The sequence below is a fragment of the Talpa occidentalis genome, unplaced genomic scaffold, assembly GCF_014898055.3.
Source record: "Talpa occidentalis isolate TD23 unplaced genomic scaffold, MPIMG_talOcc4v2.1 talOcc4.2, whole genome shotgun sequence".
NCBI classification, from domain to species: domain Eukaryota; kingdom Metazoa; phylum Chordata; class Mammalia; order Eulipotyphla; family Talpidae; genus Talpa; species Talpa occidentalis.
In genome coordinates, this window is record NW_023602073.1 from 39,976,733 (window position 1) to 39,996,191 (window position 19,459).

At 52.3% G+C, this 19,459-nt stretch overlaps 1 pseudogene; it reads left to right on the forward strand.

Moving 5' to 3' along the window:
- The first annotated feature begins 840 nt into the window (after positions 1-840).
- On the forward strand, positions 841-3,980 carry LOC119251235 (patr class I histocompatibility antigen, A-108 alpha chain-like; annotated as a pseudogene).
- The last annotated feature ends 15,479 nt before the right edge of the window (positions 3,981-19,459 follow it).

Consider the following 19,459-nt stretch of genomic DNA (forward strand, 5'->3'; position numbering starts at 1 on the left):
ACCCAAGGCTGGGGTCAGTGGAGTCGCGCAAGTTGTTAGGGGGAAGCAGGGTGAGGAGAGGTCAGGTGGGTAGTTGGGCTCCTATGGCAGGAAAAGTTTGTAGGGCAGGTAGAGGTTCTTTGTCTGAGAGGAGACTCCTAGGGGGGGAGGCTCATTGCCTGAATCCTCCGGCTGGTATCCACATTCCTGCCCCCCAGGTGGGCTTCCTGGTTGGCTCCTGCATTCTGGCCTCCTACATGGACCTTTCACCTGCAGTACAGTATTGATAAGTCCTTTTAATCGCCCGGGTAAGGACCCACAGTCAGGCACCCCGTTTTGTATCCGGGCTGCCCTATAACAAGACGACAGGAGTAGCATGGCTCCCAGCATAATAACATCTTTTGAAAGGTTTTATTCTAGTAAAGTAAATATTTAAAGCTATAACCCACATGAAAAAATTATACATGGGATCCGGAGTGATTTATGAGACCGTAGAGACATCCTGAAAGAAAAATGTTTGAGAATCGCTGACCCAATTCCTGGGCCTGGATTCAGGGAGGCAACAGTGCGAGAAATGTCTTGGTGCAGGAGAGGAGGGTCTCGGGGTGTGGCTCTCAAGGTCTCAGTCCCCAGAGCGCTGTTCCGGACTGGAAGGTGACTGTTTGGGTTTCCTCACCTCCCCAGTTTCACTTCTCTCAACCTGGGCGGGTCCTCCTTCCTGGATACTGGTGAGTCACCCCAGGGCTCACTCCCCATTGCCTGGAGGTCTCCAGAGCAGCCAATCAGCAGCCCCGCGGCTCCCGTTCCAAAGCCCTCGCCCGCCCGCCGGGACTCCGTCTCCCCAGCCCGGGCGGAGGCGCGTCCTGGGGGATGGGGGGCGCAGCCCTCCTGCTCCTGCTCGCGGGGGCCGCGGCCCCGAGGGAGACCCGGGCGGGTGAGTGCGGGTCGGGAGGGGACAGGGCGCTCCCAGAGGCGGGAGCGAGGGCGCGGGCGGGCGTGGGAAAGGCGCGACCTCGCCGCCGCCCTAGTTGTCCCCCCACCTCGGCCCGCCCCGTCCTGGCCCCTTTCCGTCCCCCCGAGACCCCAGCCTCCTCTGGCCCCCGAGTCCCGGCCATTTTCGTCCCGCAGCCGCTTTTCACTCTCACTCGTCTTTCACCCACTTTCTGTCTCGTGGGCGCCCCCTGGGACTCGAGCCCCGAAGGGGAGAAGAATAGGCCGGGTCTCCCCTCCCGCCCCCAGGCCCCCACTCCATGAGGTTTTCCACACCGCGATGTCCCGGCCCGGCCTCGGGGAGCCCCGCTTCATCTCCGTGGGCTACGTGGACGACACGCAGGTCGGGAGGTTCGACAGCGACTCTCCGGGCCAGAGCGCGGAGCCGCGGGCGCCCTGGGCGGAGCAGGCGGAGCAGGTGGAGCAGGAGGAGTGGGACGAGGAGACGCGGATCCTAAGGGACAGCGCACTGTGGTACCGCGCGCAGCTGGACGCCCTGCGCAGCCTCTACAACCAGAGCGAGACCGGTGAGCTGGCGCGGGGCCGGGCCGGGTCAGCACCCCCATCCCCACGGACGGGGGTCGCTCAGGGTCTCCCCCTCCAGGCTTCTCTGCAACCTGCCCGGGAACAGCCCGCGGGACTTTCACTCCATTTCATTCTGGACAGGATCTCACACCTTCCAGTGGATGTCTGGCTGCGACGTGGGGCCCGACAGGCGCCTCCTCCGCGCGTACAGACAATTCGCCTACGACGGCACCGATTACCTGGCCCTGAACGGGGACCTGCGCTCCTGGACCGCGGTGGACACGGCTGCTCAGATCACCCTGCGCCAGTGGGAGGCCCAGGGTGAGGCAGAGAAATTCAGGAACTATGAGAAGGGCAAGTACTTGAGGTGGCTGCGCACATTCCTGGAGCACGGGAAGGAGACTCTGCAGCACATGGGTAAGAGGGGCCTGGAGGCCTCCCGGTCCCCCCTGCCTGGAGTCACTGCGGGAAATGAGTCCTCTCTCTAGTCCCGAGAGGGGGACTCCCCTGGGGTTCATGTTCTGCACTAGAGAGACTCCCAGAGACTCCGGCTTCTCCTGAAGGACAGGGAAGGGATCCCGTCTCTCCTGAGAAAGACAGACAGTCCCTGACATCACGCGTCACCGGGTCCTTTTGACCAGGGGCCTGTTTGAGAACCACGAGTTTCTCTCTCAGTCTTGTTTCTGGTCTGAGAACATTTTCAGTTATGTGATTCCTGCTTTTCTGTGTCATTCACCTTCCACCCAGGTCAGGAATAAAAAGTCTGTGTTCCACTCTCTCTGCTTCATCCTACCCTGGGTTTTCATCCTGATCCTAGGACTGTCAAGGTATAGGAGAATCTCACAGATTCCCCCAGATTAGCCTGTTTTTTACATTTTGTGCTTCTTCCTGCCACACCAGTTGTCTTGTCCGTTGTGAGGATGGTCTCATGAAGATTCTTCACAGTCCATGGAGGAAACACAAAGTAGGTTTTTTGATTTACCACCTCAGATCCCCCAAAGACACGCATGACCCACCACCCCACCTCTGAGCATGAGGTCACCCTGAGGTGCTGGGCCCTGGACTTCTACCCTGCGGACATCTCCCTGACCTGGCAGCGCGATGGGGAGGACCTGACCCAGGAGATGGAGCTGGTGGAGACCAGGCCTGGGGGAGACGGAACCTTCCAGAAGTGGGCGGCTCTGGTGGTGCCTTTTGGAGAGGAGCAGAGATACACGTGTCATGTGCAGCATGAGGGGCTGCTGGAGCCCCAAGTCCTGAGATGGGGTGAGGAGGAGGATGTGGGCACTGAGGCTGTTCTCAGGGCCATCAGGAGCCCTTCTGGAGCCCTTCAGAGGGTCAGGATAAGGTCTGGGGCTCAGGGTATGATCTTCCTTCCCTTCCAGTGCCCCCTCCTCAGTCCTTCATCCCTACTTCGGGCATCATTGCTGGCCTGGTTCTCCTTGGAGTTGTGCTCACTGGAGCTGCGGTGGCTGCAGCTGTGATGTGGAGGAAGAAGAACTCAGGTATGGAAGGGAGTGGGGGATCTTGTCCACTGAGGGCTTTCACGTCCCAGGGAGAACTTGCCCTGCCTGGTTAATGGGAAGTACCATCCACACACACGTGTGTTGCCCAGAGGGCATTTGGTCCAGTCCCCGCTCACCTCCTTTCTTCATTTTTCCCAGTCCTGACCTGGGTTTTTCTTTACTCACAGTTCTGAAAACTTCCCTGTTGTGCAGGATTAAAAGATTCCTTTAGGTCTTCTGACCTGACTGCTCCCTGGTCTCACATGATGTTTCTTCCCACAGGAGGACAAGGAGGAAGCTACACTCAGGCTGCAGGTAAGTGTGGATCAGGGGTTTGATCCCTGAGCCCCTGGGGACAGTGTAAATGGACTCTATGGGGGAGTCACCCTCATCAGTCCCTCCTGTGGTCTCATCTCTGACCAGGTTCTGTTTTGTTCTCAACCAGGCAGCGACAGTGCCCAGGGCTCTGATGTGTCTCTCAGCCCCTAAGGATCTTATACAATGAACCTGATGAGGCTCCTGTTGTGCACACCTTGGACAGCAGGGTGATGGTGTCACTGCTGTTCTTAACTGTGATATTGAGCATTAGTTCATATTTTTACTTTTCTATGACTACAGCTGCTGTTTGTATGGAAGTTTTGTACATTTTTATAGAGGAAGTGCTATTTATTTATTACACTATTTTGTCCTTATTAAAATTGGGTTATTTCTTTCTGATCATTGAGTTTTAGGCATTATTTGTAGATACAGTCCTTTATCAGATTTGTGATTTGCAAATGTTTCCTCCCATACTGTGACCTGAACTCCTTTACTAATGGGAAAGCAAACACTATTGCCCAGACAGGAGCATGGAGATATATATATATGTGTGTGAGTGTGTGTGTGTGTGTGTGTGTGTGTTTGTGTGTGTATTTTTTTTAGAAGAGAAAAGATAAATTGCTAACTGGTTTTGAGCAGATAATGGCCGACTGGGGTGTTGGGGGTGGAGGGGAATGACTTATGCGTATCCTTGAGTGTTATTAAATGTCCTTGTATGAGCATGAAATATGCTTTCTAAAGTAAATTACACTTCATTCCTCAACTTATAAAACTCTTCACACATCATGACCAAATCATGTGTTAAGACCAGACTGACACGTGGGTTACAAGTGATGAACCCGCACATTGTAGTTGCAGAGTCATTGTTTTCCTTTGGGTTCACTCTGGTGTTGTCCATTCTCGGGTGTTGGACAAACGTATAACGACCTGTGTCCATCATGAGAATATCATGCAGAGTATTTTCACTGCCCTAATGTCTTCTATGCTCCAAGAAACTAATGGAATCACATCAGACTAAAAAGCTTCTAATTAGTGAAGGAAACTATCGTTAAAATGAAAAGACAATATCAAATCGGAGAAACTATTTGCACATCATCAATCCAACAAGGAGTTAATATCCAAAATCTACAAAGAACTCCAAAACAAGAAAACAACTCAAACTAGGGGCAGAGGAGATAAATAGGTATTTTTCTAAAGAAGACACACATGTGGCCAATAGGTGTGTGGATAAATGTTTGTCATCATGTGCTGTCAGGAAAATGCCAATTAAAACCACAATGAGTTACCACCTCACACTGTGAGAATGGCCCATTGAAGGATGTGGAGGAAAAGGAACTCTGGCACATGGTGGGTGGGAATGGAGACTGGTCCTGTTAGTGGGCAGAATGAGGGGTTCCCTGGACCCTCAAAACTGCACACTCTACATGGGATCTGCCATCAGCTGCATAAAGACAAAACATACTCTGAAGTGTAAGACCTTCAATAGAAAAGAACTTTAATACAACTAGTATAAAATAGAGAATCAGTGTGCAATAGAGAGAGAGAAGAGAAAGAATACAATTAGAATAGTTTCCAAGTGAAGCACCCAAAGCTACCTGTCCCCTCATGGGTAAATGCCCAGCCAAACAGGCTTGGCCCAAAGCAGGCCCACTGAGTCCCGAAGACCTGCCACAAGGCTAAGGCTACTGGTACCAAGGCTACTGGTAGAGACCCATGGGAAAGGACAGGAGGGGCCATGCAAGTCTGAAAGGAAAAGAGCAAAATCAAAATCCACATCAAGATAACAGCTGCCATTCTGAGCCTCCCCATGGGCCTCTCACCCGCGTCTTTGTCTATTTCACGTGTCTCTTTCCATGTCCTCAACTCCCTGGCACAAGTCCAAGCCTGAGGAGCAAGCCTGGTCTTCTTCTTCACATGTCTCTCTGCTTCATGCTCCTCCTCCAGTCTTCTTTCCTCATCTTACTCCACATCTTCCTCCTCTTAGCTTCTCATCCCTGCTCAGCTCCACCTTTCCTTGGGCAGGGCGGTAACCTGGAACCTTTCTTTTCTATGGATAGCACATTGGTCCTGCCCCTATGGAAAAAAGAAAATGAAGGTTCCTCAAAATGGACCTGTCCCATGGTCAAGCATCCCATTCCTTGGTATTTATCCAAAGTAGGTAAAAACACTAATTCTGAGGGACCTCCCCATGCCCGCGGCCTCTGCAGTGCTGGTTCATTCCCCAGCTGCCAGCGAGAGTCCCACATGGTGCGACAGACCTCTCCTGTCTCGCCTGCTGCTCCCCTCAGCAGTGTATTTCGTCAGTCTGCCTGTTCTGCTCCCCGCTCTGGCTCTGGTGAATTCTGTCACCCTCTGTGCTTCTTACTGTACCTAGTGCTTGTATAAATAAATAAATAAATCTTTAAAAAAAAAAACCACATTAATACTGAGGAATATGCGCCTCCTATGGTCACTGCAGCACTGTCTACCATAACCAAGCTATGGACACAACGTAAGTGCTGAACGACAGATGAGGGGATAAAGAACACAAGCTATATACACAATGGAATACTACTTGGCTGTGAAAAAGATGAAATATTGGATTTGCAACAACATGGATAGATATGGATGGGATTATGCTAAGTGAAATAAGTTTGAAGTGAGAAAGTTAAATACTGGATGATTTCATTCATATTTGGAATATAAGGAAACAAAGCACGGGAAGACTAAACCAAAACATAAACTAAACCAAAACATACGCTCTATATATGACTGCAGAATTGAAGCTATGGGCTGGGGTAAGAGTAGGAAACAAAGTAGGAAGAGGGCCCAGTGGACTATGGTGAAGAACTATGGGTGCCCTTAGGGTGGGTGTGATGTGGTAACAAACATCTGAAGAGGTGTGACCCTTGTCTCTGGACACTTTCGGTGTGTAAACCAATGCTAATCTCAATTGAGTAATATAGCGAGGGGAAAAAGAAAAAAAAAGTAAATTATCTCTTAGATCAGTCACTGACCTCAGGACTTTGCCTTCGCCTCCTCACTATCATGCAGGGTGAGGGGCTGGTTTCCCATAAGATCAGAGGCAGGAGGTGCAGGGACTCCTGGGGCAGCTCAGGCACTGCTGAGTAGAGACACTGCAGAGAGGGCGGCTCTGAGGGGAACCAGAGACAGAGGGTCAGAGTAACCCCCAGTGCTGAGTGAGGATCTGGTTCCCAAGGAGAGGGGAGTGCGTGCGTGTGCCCCCTTCCAGTGTGTGTGTGTGTGTGTGTGTGTGTGTGTGTGTGTGTAACAGGAGAGACAGGATACACAACATAAGATGATGGGAAGTCAATTAACATCCAGCCCCAGAATAAATTAATTCAAATCGCACACAGAGTAAAGAGCGTCAGAACAACACCTCAATAAATACAGTTCCATGGAGAAGCAGCTTCTGAGCAGGACTGAAAAAGCATTGGCCCTGAAGAAGAGGAGGAGGTTTAGAAATACCTCATGGTTGGCTTGAGGTGTAAAGAGCTGGGCAGGACCCCTCCCCCTACCCTGGCCCCTGCTAGGATGTGGTGGCATCTTCACCCCTGACAGCTCCCTCCCCCAAACCCCAATGTTCATCTCCTTTGGAGTCACCAGTATATGTACATATATGTATACGTGTAATCCCAGCTGCTTCTTAATTTCCCACCTGTCTGGGGCATGTAGGTGGTTCCCATAGCTTGGCTACTATAAATAGTGCTGCAGTGGTGACGGGAGTGCAGGTCCAGTCACAGGAGAGTATTTATCCTCTGTGAGTAGATGCTCACTGTAGAATTGCTGGGTCCAAAGGCAGAACCACATTCACCCTTTTAAGAAACCTCAGTACTGTTTCCAGAAGGGCTGGCTCAGTCTTTATCCAAAAACAACGCAGGACTGTCCCCTTTTTTGCACATCCTTGCCAGTACTTGTTGTTTTGGTCCTCTGGATATGGGCCATTCTTGCAGGTGTGAAGGTTTAAGCCAGGGCATCATAAAGGCACAAAATGTGGGCAAAAAAAATCCTGTAACACTCAGGCCAACACAAGGCTGTCTCTCACTGTGAAAGAAAATAATCATGAAGAAATTCAGGTGAATTACTTGTGTGTTAACATTATCAATGGTCCACTGCATTCTCAAGATGTCCTCCTGAAAGCATCCCCATCACCTAGTCCCAGCCTCTCTGCCTCAACCCCCACCCCCACTGCAGTCCTCCAGGGTCTCACCTATAGGGGCTGACATACACTTCAGAGCACTGGGACTGTGGCTGCCTGGGGGAGAACACAACAAAACTTGGTCAGAGATGAGACCACGGGAGGAACTGATGAGAGTGACTGCCCCATGGGCTCCATCTACACTGTCCCCAGGGGCTCAGGGATCAAACCCCTGATCCACACTTACCTGCAGCCTGAGTGTAGCTTCCTCCTTGTCCTCCTGTGGGAAGAAGCATCATGTGAGACCAGGAAGGAGTCAGGTCAGAAGCCTAAAAGAATCTTCTAATCCTGCACCACAGGGAAGTTTCCAGAACTGTGAGTAAAGTCCCAGGTCAGGACTGGGAAAAATGAAGAAAGGAGATGAAGGGGGACTGGACTAAATACCCTCTGGGCAACACCCGTGTGTGGATGGTACTTCCCATTAACCAGGCAGGGCAAGTTCTCCCTGGGACGTGAAAGCCCTCTGTGGACAAGATCCCCCACTCCCTTCCCTACCTGAGCACTTCTTCTACCCCCTCACACATGAAGCCACCTTGTGTGCAGTGAGCACACCGACAAAGAAAACCGAGCGGGAAATGAGGACCATGGCAAGGATGGAGAACTGAGGAGGTGGCACTGGAAGGGAAGGGAAGGTCAGACCCTGAACCTGAGGCCTCAGTCTGACCTTCTGAAGGTCTCCAGAAGGGCTTCTGATGCCCCTGAGTCAGCCGTGTGCCCACATCTCCCTCTTTACCCCATCTCAGAACTCAGGGTGCTATCAGCCCCTCATGCTGCACATGGCACGTGTATCTCTGCTCCTCTCCAGAAGGCACCACCACAGCTGCCCACTTCTGAAAGGTTCCATCTCCCCCAGGCCTGGTCTCTACCAGCTCTGATTCCTGGGTCAGGTCCTCCCCACCTCGCTGCCAGGTCAGGGTGATGTCCGCAGGGTAGAAGCCCAGGGCCCAGCACCTCAGGGTGACCTCATCCTCAGAGATGGGGTGATGGGTCACATATGGCGATTGGGGGCCTGAGTGGGAAGAACCGGAAATTTCATGCTTTGTGTTTCCTGCATGGACACTGAAGCAGCCTCATGTGACCATCCTCCAGTGGACAGAACAGTATGCTTGGAGGGAGGAGACAAACCCCAGAAACCAGCCTGGTCTGGGAGTCCGGGATAGCAGGTGAGAGCCCAGGGTGGGATGCAGGTCTCTGAGCATTTTGTTGCTGACTTGGGTGGAGGGTGATGACACAGACAGGCAGGAGTGAGATCTCCAAAAATGCTCTCTGACCAAAAAACAGGATCTCGAGAGAGAAACTCATTGTTCCTAAGATGGCTGCCGGCCAAAAGTGAAGGGAGATTTCAGGGATGGTCTCCCCTCTTTCTCAGGAGAACTCTATTCTAAACTGTCCTTCAGAAAAAGTAGGAGCCCCTGGGCCAGTCTCCATCCCAGAGCTGGAACACGTGGCCGACAGCTCCCTCTCTGGCCAGAAGGGGGCGCTTCCTCACCATGATTCCATTTCCCTGCGGGGTGCGCGCCTCAGGGAGATCAAAGGCCCCGCAGCCCCTCTTCAGCCCCGCCCTTCAGTCACCCCGTGGTCTCCCGCCCGCACCCGATCTCCCGCCCTGAATAATCCTAAACTTAAATAAAACCTAAGGGTGCTTTTTCCCTCCATGGTTTCTCTCCGCTCCCGCGAGTAACTGGCTCCCGGGGCTCCGCTCGCCGGGACCGCGCCGCCGGCCGCTGCCGCGCGCAGACCCCTCCTGAGGCCCTCGCCGCGCGGGCCGGGAGCCTCTCCCCGCTCCGCCTCTGCGCGGACAGTGAAGTTTGAAGAGGGGGGAAGAGGGAATCGTGGAAACGAAGAAGAGGATCCACCCAGAGCCGAGGAACCGGCCCGGCCGCTTGTCCTGGACAACTGCAAAGCAAAGGACGGGAACACTGAGGGCCTGACAGGTGAATGTGTGGACTTAGAGTTCCTCAGTTTGATAAGTGTAGGCGGGATTTCAGTCTCAAATCTCCCCAAACTCCCTAAATTGAAAAAGCTTGAGCTCAGTGACAATAGAATCTGGCGTTCTGGACATGTTAGCAGAAAAACCTCCAGATCTCAGACATCTTAACTTAAGTGGAAATAAACTGAAGGACACCAGCACCTCGGAGCCTCTGAAAAGGCTGGCGGGTCTGAAGCGCCTGGGCCTGTGTGACTGTGGGTCGCTGACCTGAATGACCCCCAGAGGGAGTGTCCACGCTTCCGCCTCGGCTGGCCTGTCTGGGCGGCTGTGACCCGAGGACCAGAAGCCCCGGCCCAGATGCTGCGGCGGGTGGTGTGAGGAGGAGGAGGGGGACGGAGAAGGAGGAGATGCCCAGGATGGGAAGACGGGATGGTGAGGAGGAAGAGTGTGAGGAGGACGAGGACGAGGATGTAGAAGGGGACGAAGACGGGGACGAAGTCAGTGGGAGGAAGGAGATTTTGGGCAGGATGGAGGAGCTGATGAAGATGAAGATGACGAGATGAGGATGAGGAGGAGGAGGAGGAAGAGAGCGGAGAAGCAGAAAAAAGGAAGCGGGAAACAGATGATGAAGGAGAAGATGATTAAAACCCAAATAAACTTTTTAAAAAAGAGCGAACTGTTCAGTATTGGTTGGACTGCGCAGAAGGATTTGGTAGATTTTTTTTTTTTTAAAAAAGGCGGCTGTGACACAAACCCCAGGGCACCCCCCACCCAAAGAGCCAAGGAACAGTCCCTGCGACCTTCCGCCCCCCATTGAGTCCCTCTTGGAAATCCACCACCGAGCCTGGGGACTTCACCCCAACAAAACTGTAAGCGTGTTAGGTTGTCGTGTGAGACTTGCTGCAGCGGGGACAGCCGTGGTGGGTGAATCCCCATCCGTGACCACCGGTTATGCCCAAGTTGGAACAGCATTTTTACTTTCTGTACAACGAAGAAGCTTTGTAAGTAAAATCTTAACATTTTGGGTCTGTTTTTTCATGCTTTCCTTTTTCAATGAAATTTTTTACATTAGGACATTTTATGTGACAACTGACAAAAAAAAGTATTTTTAAGAATTCAAGTGAAATAAACACATTACTCTTTGGTTAAAAAACAAAAAAAAAAAAAAAACAAAAAAAAACAAAAAAAAAAAACCAAAAAAAAAACTAAAGGGTGAAAGTCCCGCGGGCTCTTCCCTGGTCAAGGGGCCTGGCAGGGGCCACGGCCTCGGGGGTCACGGGGCCCCGAGACTCGGGGCGGGGGGTGGGGCGGGAGCGGTGACCCGCCCCGGCCAGCGCTGCTCCCCGGCCCGGCTCTGGCTGCGGCGGCCGCGCGGGGCCTCCAGGAGCGCTTGGAGCCTCCGCGCCGAGAGTCTGCGGAGCCGCGTCTCCTCGCCCGACCCTCCCGCCCCGCCCGCCCGCCCAGGGGCCCGCGGCTCCGCGCTCTGGCCCGGGGAGTCGCTGTCGAACCCCGAACTGCGTGTCGTCCACGTAGCCCCCGCGATGCACCGGGGCTCCCCGAGGCCGGGCGGGACATCACCATTTCTAACACCCTCAGAGAGGGGGAGCCTGGGGGCGGGGAGGGGTGAAGCCGGGCGGACCCTCCTCCCGGGGCAGGTCCTGAGTCCCAGGGAGATGGGGCAGGGGAGAAAGTGTCCAGGAGGGAGGGAGCTCCAGAGACTGAACATGGGCAGCGGGTCCAGAAGGGGCAAGACTCAGGGGACAAAAGGAGGAGGCAGGGTGGGGGGACAGAAAGGGACCAGGACTGAGGGGGACACGGGGGTGACAGAGGGGCCTAAGGCAGCAGCTTCCTCTGCAGAAACCTTTTCCCTCCACCCTGCTCTCACCAGCCCAGGTGTCTGTCTGGGCCAGAGCCCTGGAGAGAAGCAGCAGGAGGAGAGTTGGGGGCCCCATGATCAGCACTGCTGGGGTCTGGGGAGCTTCTGACTCCAGGCTGGTGGGTGGAGACTTACCTGGGCAGGCAGTGATGCTGACTGGTTCTCTGGGAACCTCCAGGCACTGGGGACTGAGAACTGGGGAGGAGTCACAAGTGTCCAGGGCCCAGCACAGGTGGTGGAGACAGAAGGGAGGCTAAGGGGGCAGTGGGGTGTCCCCAACAGTAACCTTCCTGCCCTAGACACAGCCCTGGGGCCTGGAACTATGAGAACCAGACTGGGGCCCTGGGGCTTTGCTCTGGCCCCTCCTCTCCTCACCCAAAGCTTCCTCACCCTGTCTCCATGACCCAAGCACTGGGTCTGCGATTCTCAGTCTTCCTTCCCGGATCCGTGTCCAGTCTTACAAATTAGGGAGGACGCCAAGTATAATCTTGTTTAGGAGGTATCGCTCCCCATACTTACCACACTGGGAATAAAGCGAGTTTGATCATGTAGCTGTTTATTTAGAATAATAGTAATAATCCAATGCATGTTAATAGAAAGTGTTCTTAAGAAAAATAACTTATTTCTGAAAATAATCAGGGCAATGAGAAGAGTGGATCTTTCACGTGTTTTATGTTTGCAGTTGTCTTCTTGTCTGTCTCGTTGTTTATCTTGTCTGTCTCATTAGAAGACAGTAGGAATTTCATGCTTCCTTCTGCATTTAACTGTGGTTCTGGTTGAAGTCTATGAAAAAATTATTTTTCACTACAAATCCAAAAAGTAAAAGTAGTACTGGAAGTTGGCAAGTGATAGGACACAATTTTCATGATGCTGTTTTTTTCTGAGCACTTATATTTGGTCAAGGTGAAGTTACTCTCAGTTATCAATTGCCAGTTGATTTTCTTTTTTTTTTTTTTTTTAAAGATTTATTTATTTATTTACACAAGAACTGGGTATAGTCAGAGAGCTGAAAGGTGAGAGAATTCACCAGGGCCAGAGTGGGGAGCAGAACAGGCAGAACAAGGAAATACACTGCTGAGGAGAGCACTGGGCAGCAAGAGAGGTCTGCGTGCCATGTGGGACCCTCACCAGTGGCCAGGATCACAGCCCAACCCTCAACTGCTGTGCCACCAGGGGAGGCCCTTGTCAGTTGATTTTCTTAAAGGAGCACACACTCAAGTTCAGGACAATGTCTGCTAATTAACCAAATCAAATAGCCACAGATTTTGTCATTCATTCCTTCATGTGAAGATGGTATTGCCTACAAAAAAAAGAAAAATAGTCTAATTCATCTCATGCAAATATGTTTCTTGGCACATAATAGCTGGGAACGCAGCAGGAGTGTTGTGTGTGCACTTGCGTGTCATCGCATCAGGTGCTGTAAAATGTGGATTTGAAGATGATAGAATAATGAAGATAATTTTTAATGCTTCAACCAAGACACTTTGAAATGAAACTGGCTTGGAGTTGTGTTTCTGAGGTAAGTACTTGTGAAGAATAACTGCAGTTAGTAATATAAGCTCCATTTTTAGTAAGTTTTACCTCAGCAGATGGCAAAATAGTGAAAAAGTCAGTGGTATGTATCTAAGTGACATTTTGAAAATAGTTTTGACCTCGTGGCTCCTGTGACAGGCTCTGGGTGACTTCAAGGATTCCACAACCACACTTTGAGAAATGCTTTTCTCAGTGAACCAGGGAGCATCTCCCAAGTGTTCTCTGCCTTTGCCTCCTCTTCACTTCCCAGCATCCCTCTCCCTGGCTGGCTCCTGCCTCCCCAAGCTGCCTCCCCTGCAGACACAATGGGGAGCAGAGAGAGGACCCTGGAGACATAGAGCTTGCTCTGTCATGAGAGATGGACACTGAGTAAAGGTGACAAAGACACGTGTAAACCCGACCTGAGCCAAGGGCTGGGAGGAAGGAGCGTGTTTATTATGAAAGTAGAGCAGTAGGAGTGCTTCTATTATTTTAAATAATATCAAAAGATATAAAAAAATATAAAAACAGGGCCTCCCTGGTGGCATAAGGTTTAAGCCTGAATGCTATCACTGCTTAGATCTGAGTTTGATCCCTGGCCAGGGAGCAACCCTCATGGGGCAGCAGACCTCTCCTGTCTCACCCACCCCTCCCCTCAGCAGTGGATTTCAGTGGATCGGCCTATTCTGCTCCCTACTCTGTGTCTGGTGAATCCTCTCACCCTCTGCCCCTCTGGCCTATACCCCAGTTCTTGTATGCATAAATAAATAAAAAATGAATCTTAAAAACAAACAAACAAAAAATTACATGCAGCATCAAGTACAAGATCCATCTCAGACTCAGCAAGCAGCAGAGGCTGGGGACCAGTGGTTGGTGCAGGTAAAACAAGACACAATGGGGGATTCAGTCAGCTGGAGTCAGGCTTTGTCATCAAATGAGTTTGATGCCAAACTACAGAGGGTCAGTCCACCATCCAGCTGCCAGGCCAGAAAGTCTGGGCTGGTCTGCAGCCCCAGCCAGTAGTCAGGCACCACCTGGGAGACTCACGGGATAGCTTAAACTAGCCCTTTGTTTAATTTTTCTATATCCATATATCTAAGTGACATATTTGTCTTTCTCCTTTGGGCTTATTTCAATTAGCTCCATCCATGTTGCCCCAGATGGCATGAGTTTATGTTTCTTGATGAGTAGTATCCTATTATCTATGTACCATCCCTTCTACAGTTCGGCTACTGTAAAAAGTGCTGCAGTGATCAGGGGGGTGCAGGTTTCCTTTGAAGTAGTGTAAGGTCCTCTGCGGGTGTGCTGGCACCTGCCGCCCTAAAGGGAGCCAGAGTCTCCTAGAGCACCTGCTTACTCTGCACAGGGGGGTCCAGGAGGTTAGAAGTTCTGCAAACAGAACTTTTTTTTTTTTTTAATTTTATTTATACAAGCACTGGGTACAGTCAGAAGCGCGGGAGGGTGAGAGAATTCACCAGAGCCAGAGCAGGGAGCAGAACAGGCAGAAGGACCGAAGTACATTGCTGAGGGGACCAGTGGGCAGCAGGAGAGGACTGTCGCGCCATGTGGGACCCTCACCTGTGGCCAGGGATTGAACCGGCGCTGCAGAGGCTGCGGGCAGTAGAGGCTGCAAGCAGCTTCGCAGCCCAACACTCAACCACTGCGCCACCAGTGGAGGCCACCAAGGTGGTTGTTTCCAGAGCCTGAAGTCTCTTGCAATTGTGCACACGGTTGAGAACCACAGTGATGAGTCCCCTACTGGGCACTATCCTTCAATCGGCTCCAGCCTGTAGGCCCCTATCGTATGGGTACTGTATTGCTCCAGCCCTTGGTTTTGGCTTTGGGGCTTTTTGGCAGCCCTCCTGTCTTAGAGCCCAGGCAGGTGGGTGCCACTGCGGCCTATCCTGGCATCCCATCCTCATGCCCCGTGACTACCCTTTTCAGTTGGGATCCCAGCCGGTGTCAGAGACACGAAGGGTTAAAAGCTCTTTGTGAGTTGCTGGACAACACCAACAACAAACAGCTCTTTCAGACATGAGGCCTGGAGCCTTTGGTGCTCCTTTCAGGTGATGTCAGACACTGACTGGAGGCCCAGTCAATGACAGAGGTCTTCATCCTCTCTTCCTTCCGCAGAGGTTGGCTACTGGATGCTGCTTTTCTTCTTTCAGCTTCTGGTCCTCCTTTCTTCAGAGGCCAGGAACAGAGTCTTCCCCTTCTTTCTTTGGAGGTTGGAACAGAGCCCCTCAGCTCCCTCTAACCCTGGCTTATATCACTCTTCAGGGTGTCCCAACATCAAGTCTGATTGGACCATTTTTCTTTTTTTGTGCAGAAGAACTGGGGTATTGGCCAGAGGTGTAGAGTGAGCAGAACAGGCAGACTGACTGAAACACACTGCTGAGGGGAGCAGCCGGCAAGGCAGGAGAGGTCTGCTGTGCCCTGTGGGTCAGATCCCAGCCAGGGATCAAACTCAGACATCAGCGGTAACGGTGCTGAGACTTAACCCCTAGGCCACCAGGGAAGCCCTGCACCATTTTTCATCCTTGACTGACTGGGCCACTTAGTACCAATCAGCCCATAGCTTGCACCTGATTGGTCCTGCCCATAACTCAGGAAGCTTGCAGAAAAGGGCAGCTCTGAGGAGCAACTGCCTCAACGGACTTGTGGTGGAGCAGCAGAGTGGAGACCACCGCTGCTGCTGGCTCCCGCCACCGAGGCACCTCCCAGATCTGCGCCACAGATGGGGGGGACAGGCACTGACCTCTCTTCCTGAGGCAGGCACTGTGGGACTTTGCCACCTGCCCAGGCCCCTTCCTTTCACCACAACAGAACTGCTTTCTAGTGCTCTCTGAAGTGAAGGATGCTGAGGCTCAGCCCTGTTCATTGAAGCGCGACCCAGAGCCAAGTCTGGAACCAGGATGTCTCCACGTCTCCTCGTCTCTCCCCTAGTGGCTCATGCCTCCAGCAGGGAGGTGACCTGCAGTCCCGAGGAACCCACCACTTCATGTCAGAGCCTAGGGCACAGGTGGTCACAGACCTGGCAGGACTGCAGGGTCATCAGTGCCCCCCAGCCCTGAGTTGGAGCCATCTCTGTCCCGGCCTAAGGACCTCCCTCCCAGAGGCCTCCAAGCCCGTCCAAGCTGGCGCAGGACTTACCAGCTCCTTCAGCTCTGCCAGCTTCTCCCGCAGCTGGCCAAGTTTCGTGGCCAGCTCGCTGTTGGTGTGCTGCTCCGTTTGGAGTGAGCCAGTCACCTCCATGTTCTGATGTACCTGGATAGACAGAAGAAACAATGAGACACCACCCAATGCAGTTGGAGACCCAGAGCTCGGTGTCCCCTCCCACATCATGACGAGGTCATCCCCCAGCCCAGGGCACCCCAGGCACCTTACCTTCTTGCCAAGCGCTCTCTGGGCTCCGAATCCGATCATCTCCTGCACCCACCCTCTGCCTGGGACTCCCACGTCACCCGCTCTCCACGGGGATGAACACTGCCCACCTCTACACATCAGTCTCAAAGGCCACCCCTCCAGCCTCCAGACCCTTCAGAGCCAACTGCTCCCTCAGTTGCCACATCCCACCTTGCCGCCTAGCAAAGGGTCTGCTGCCAAGGGCCCATGGGAGATGGGTAAGTGTCCAGTTGATTTTTAAAAGACAAGGGGGCAGAATGTCCCAGTTACTCATCTCTGGTTAACCTCAGGTACTTTGCAGTTCTGCTACAAAACTCACCTTAATCCTTGCACCTGTAACAAAAGCCCCCTTTCTCCTAAGCCTGCATTTCCCACTCCCAAGCTAAAATGAATTCATCACTTTGAAAAATCAACCGCTATGTGCACTGTTGGTCTTTGGGGACATGCCCAGAGGGCAAGCCTTGTGTGTGTGTGTGGGGGGGGGGGTTATTGACACTCTCCCAGTAGGACGGGCCCCTGAGCATTCACCCTGAAGGGTTGGAAGGCCCAAATCTCACACTCCTGCTCTGGAAGCTCTTCCCAAAAGATCTGTTACCCTTCACAGTGTATTTTATCTTGTCTAAGATGATAAAGATGTGTGGGAAGGAAAACAACAATCAACCAAGCAGGTGAAATAGCAGACATGGACACACTGAGGGTTAATGATGGCAACATAAAATCAGCCAGAGGCCAAGTACCCCAACCAGACAAGCCTCGGGCATGCATGCTGGGAGAGGGCAAGCCAGAGAGGGGGTCTCAGCATGGCCTCACCTTCCTCTTGTCCAATGGGGGCAGTGCTACCCCATTGGAGTGGTTAAGGTCGGACACAGCACCTGCAGAATATCCTGAATCTACAGGAAGTGAAAAGGGAAAAACAAGGGCAAGGGGAGGAAGAGAAAAGTGACTTAGAGAAGACAAGAAGGCCAGAGAAGGAAAGAGAGAGCAGCTCTGGATGATGGATGCTGGAGACAAGGGTAACGGATCCATACCACGGCCTGCGCCATCTTTCCAAGCGACCACTCTCTGCCTCGCGTGAGGCAGAAAGCAACGTGAACCAAGAGATGATCAAAGCTACCAAATCAGTCTGGAAGACACTGATCTGGCCCAGCAATATCATTTTTTTTTTTTATAGAGGCATGTTTTATTTATTTATTTATTTATTTATTTGTTTGTTTGTTTTGTTTATACATGCACTGGGTACAGTCAGAAGCGCGGGAGGGTGAGAGAATTCACCAGAGCTAGAACGGGGAGCAGAGCAGGCAGAAGGACCGAAGTACACTGCTGAGGGGAGCAGCGGGCGGCAGGAGAGGTCTGCACGCCATGTGGGACCCTCCTCTGGTGACCGGGGAGCAGCCGGGGATCGAACCGGCGCCTCAGAGGCAGCGGGCAGCTTCGCAACCCAACGCTCAACTGCTGTGTCACCGGGGAGGCCCCCCAGAAGTATCCTTTTCCAGGTGAGGAAACTGAGACCCGGGAAGGATGTGATTTTCCCTGTGATCACCCAGCAAGCAGGTAGCAAAGACAGACTCCACTTCAGTGGTTGCCTAAACCCAAGCACCCGGGGCTCATCTGTGCCGCCCTAAAGGGAGAGGGTGTTCTCAATGCCTGGCTTCCCTTTGAGGCTGGGGATGAGGGAAATTGCCAGAGCAAGAAGTCCATAGCGATGCCCTGTACTGAAGGCTTACTGCGCACAAGGACCCGCACGAAGGGATGAATGCACAATCATCTCATGGATGCTGCCTAGATTTAAGTAGAGCTGTAGCACCCTGAGTCACAGGTGGACAAAGAGCTTAAACAGTGTCACCCCAAATCAGATCCCCAGCAGAGCTACTGAGAGGCCGCACTCAGACCCAGGGTTCTTACCCACTTCTTCCATGCTCTTCACCTCTAACTCGGCTGCCCCTGGAGCACCCCTCTCCCAGGAAGCCTGGCTGAGCAAGACTTACATCTTCAGATGACTTACAACCACTTCCAGTGGTCTCTTGCAGGAGACCCCAAGATGTTTTTCCTTTGGTAGTCTCTCAACTGCAGAGAGGAAAAAGAGAGTTGAGGCTCACGAGAACGGCAAGCCCCTGTACTCACACCCCACTTTACAAGTTAGATTTGCCATCTGACTTCATGCCACCAACATCTCCACCAGGTGCTGTGAGTATTCCCCCCGTCCCATCCTCCCAATGACAGAAGAAATGGACTGATGACATGGTTTAAAGAAAAAAATCTTTAGGAATTTTCACTCAGTCTTCAGACTCGAACTTCTGGGATGCCATGACTCAGTAGCTGCCAGCAGGCAGCGCTGCTCAAGCTCCTGCACCAGTGGATGCTCATGGCAGGAGGCAGTGAGGGGACAGCCAGGGGCACAGCCAGGCACATTTCAGAGCAATCTGTTACAATCTCACATATGTCTGCATATGTACATTAACACAGAAGGCTTTTTTTTCTCAAGAGACTCAAGCAGAATTGATGCTTCAGTCGCCTATTTATCCTGTGGCGAGCAGAGCAAACCATGTTGAGACGACTGGGGGAAGATTCCCAACTGGGAAGGTCAGTTTGCTGGGATCTGATCCACAGAGGATAAACAGATCACTCCAAAGAGCACTGATTGGGGGGCACTCTGGCCCCAGGGTCATAAGGAATTAGAATGTGAGATGGAGGAGTCAGACAAAAATTGGAAAGTCTCTGTGGAGAAGTAGAAACCCCGCAGAAAACCAAACTAAACAATTCTTCCCAGTGTCACCCAGAGCAGTTGTCAGCGTTTCAAGATTACTAGGGAAGCGTAGGCTTTGTAGGCGCTCAGTGTTTAAAGGTGGGGTACAGTACAGAGCAAGCGAGCCTGAACCCTCTCCCAGGGTCGGGTCCCATGGTCTTGGGTCCCCTTCAAGTTGGTAATCTGCAGCCATAGGAGAAACCTGAAAGGGGGTTAGTCCTGGGGGCTGGGGCAACAAATCAAGCACCCAGCTCTTGATGTGACATAAGGATGGTTCCCAGGGATTGTGAGGTAACTACATTCCACCCCTTGCCCCGCCACACACATTCGCCGCTCCTCTTTGTCCTGGGCCAGCCCGTTTATGAACCCCTTCTCTCAGTGCTCCTCCCTTGTCACTGCTCTCTGGTTCTGGCAGAGAGCCAAGGAGGTGGCTCAGGCCTGGTTATGAGGGTCTTCTGCAGGGATGCAAGAATATGGG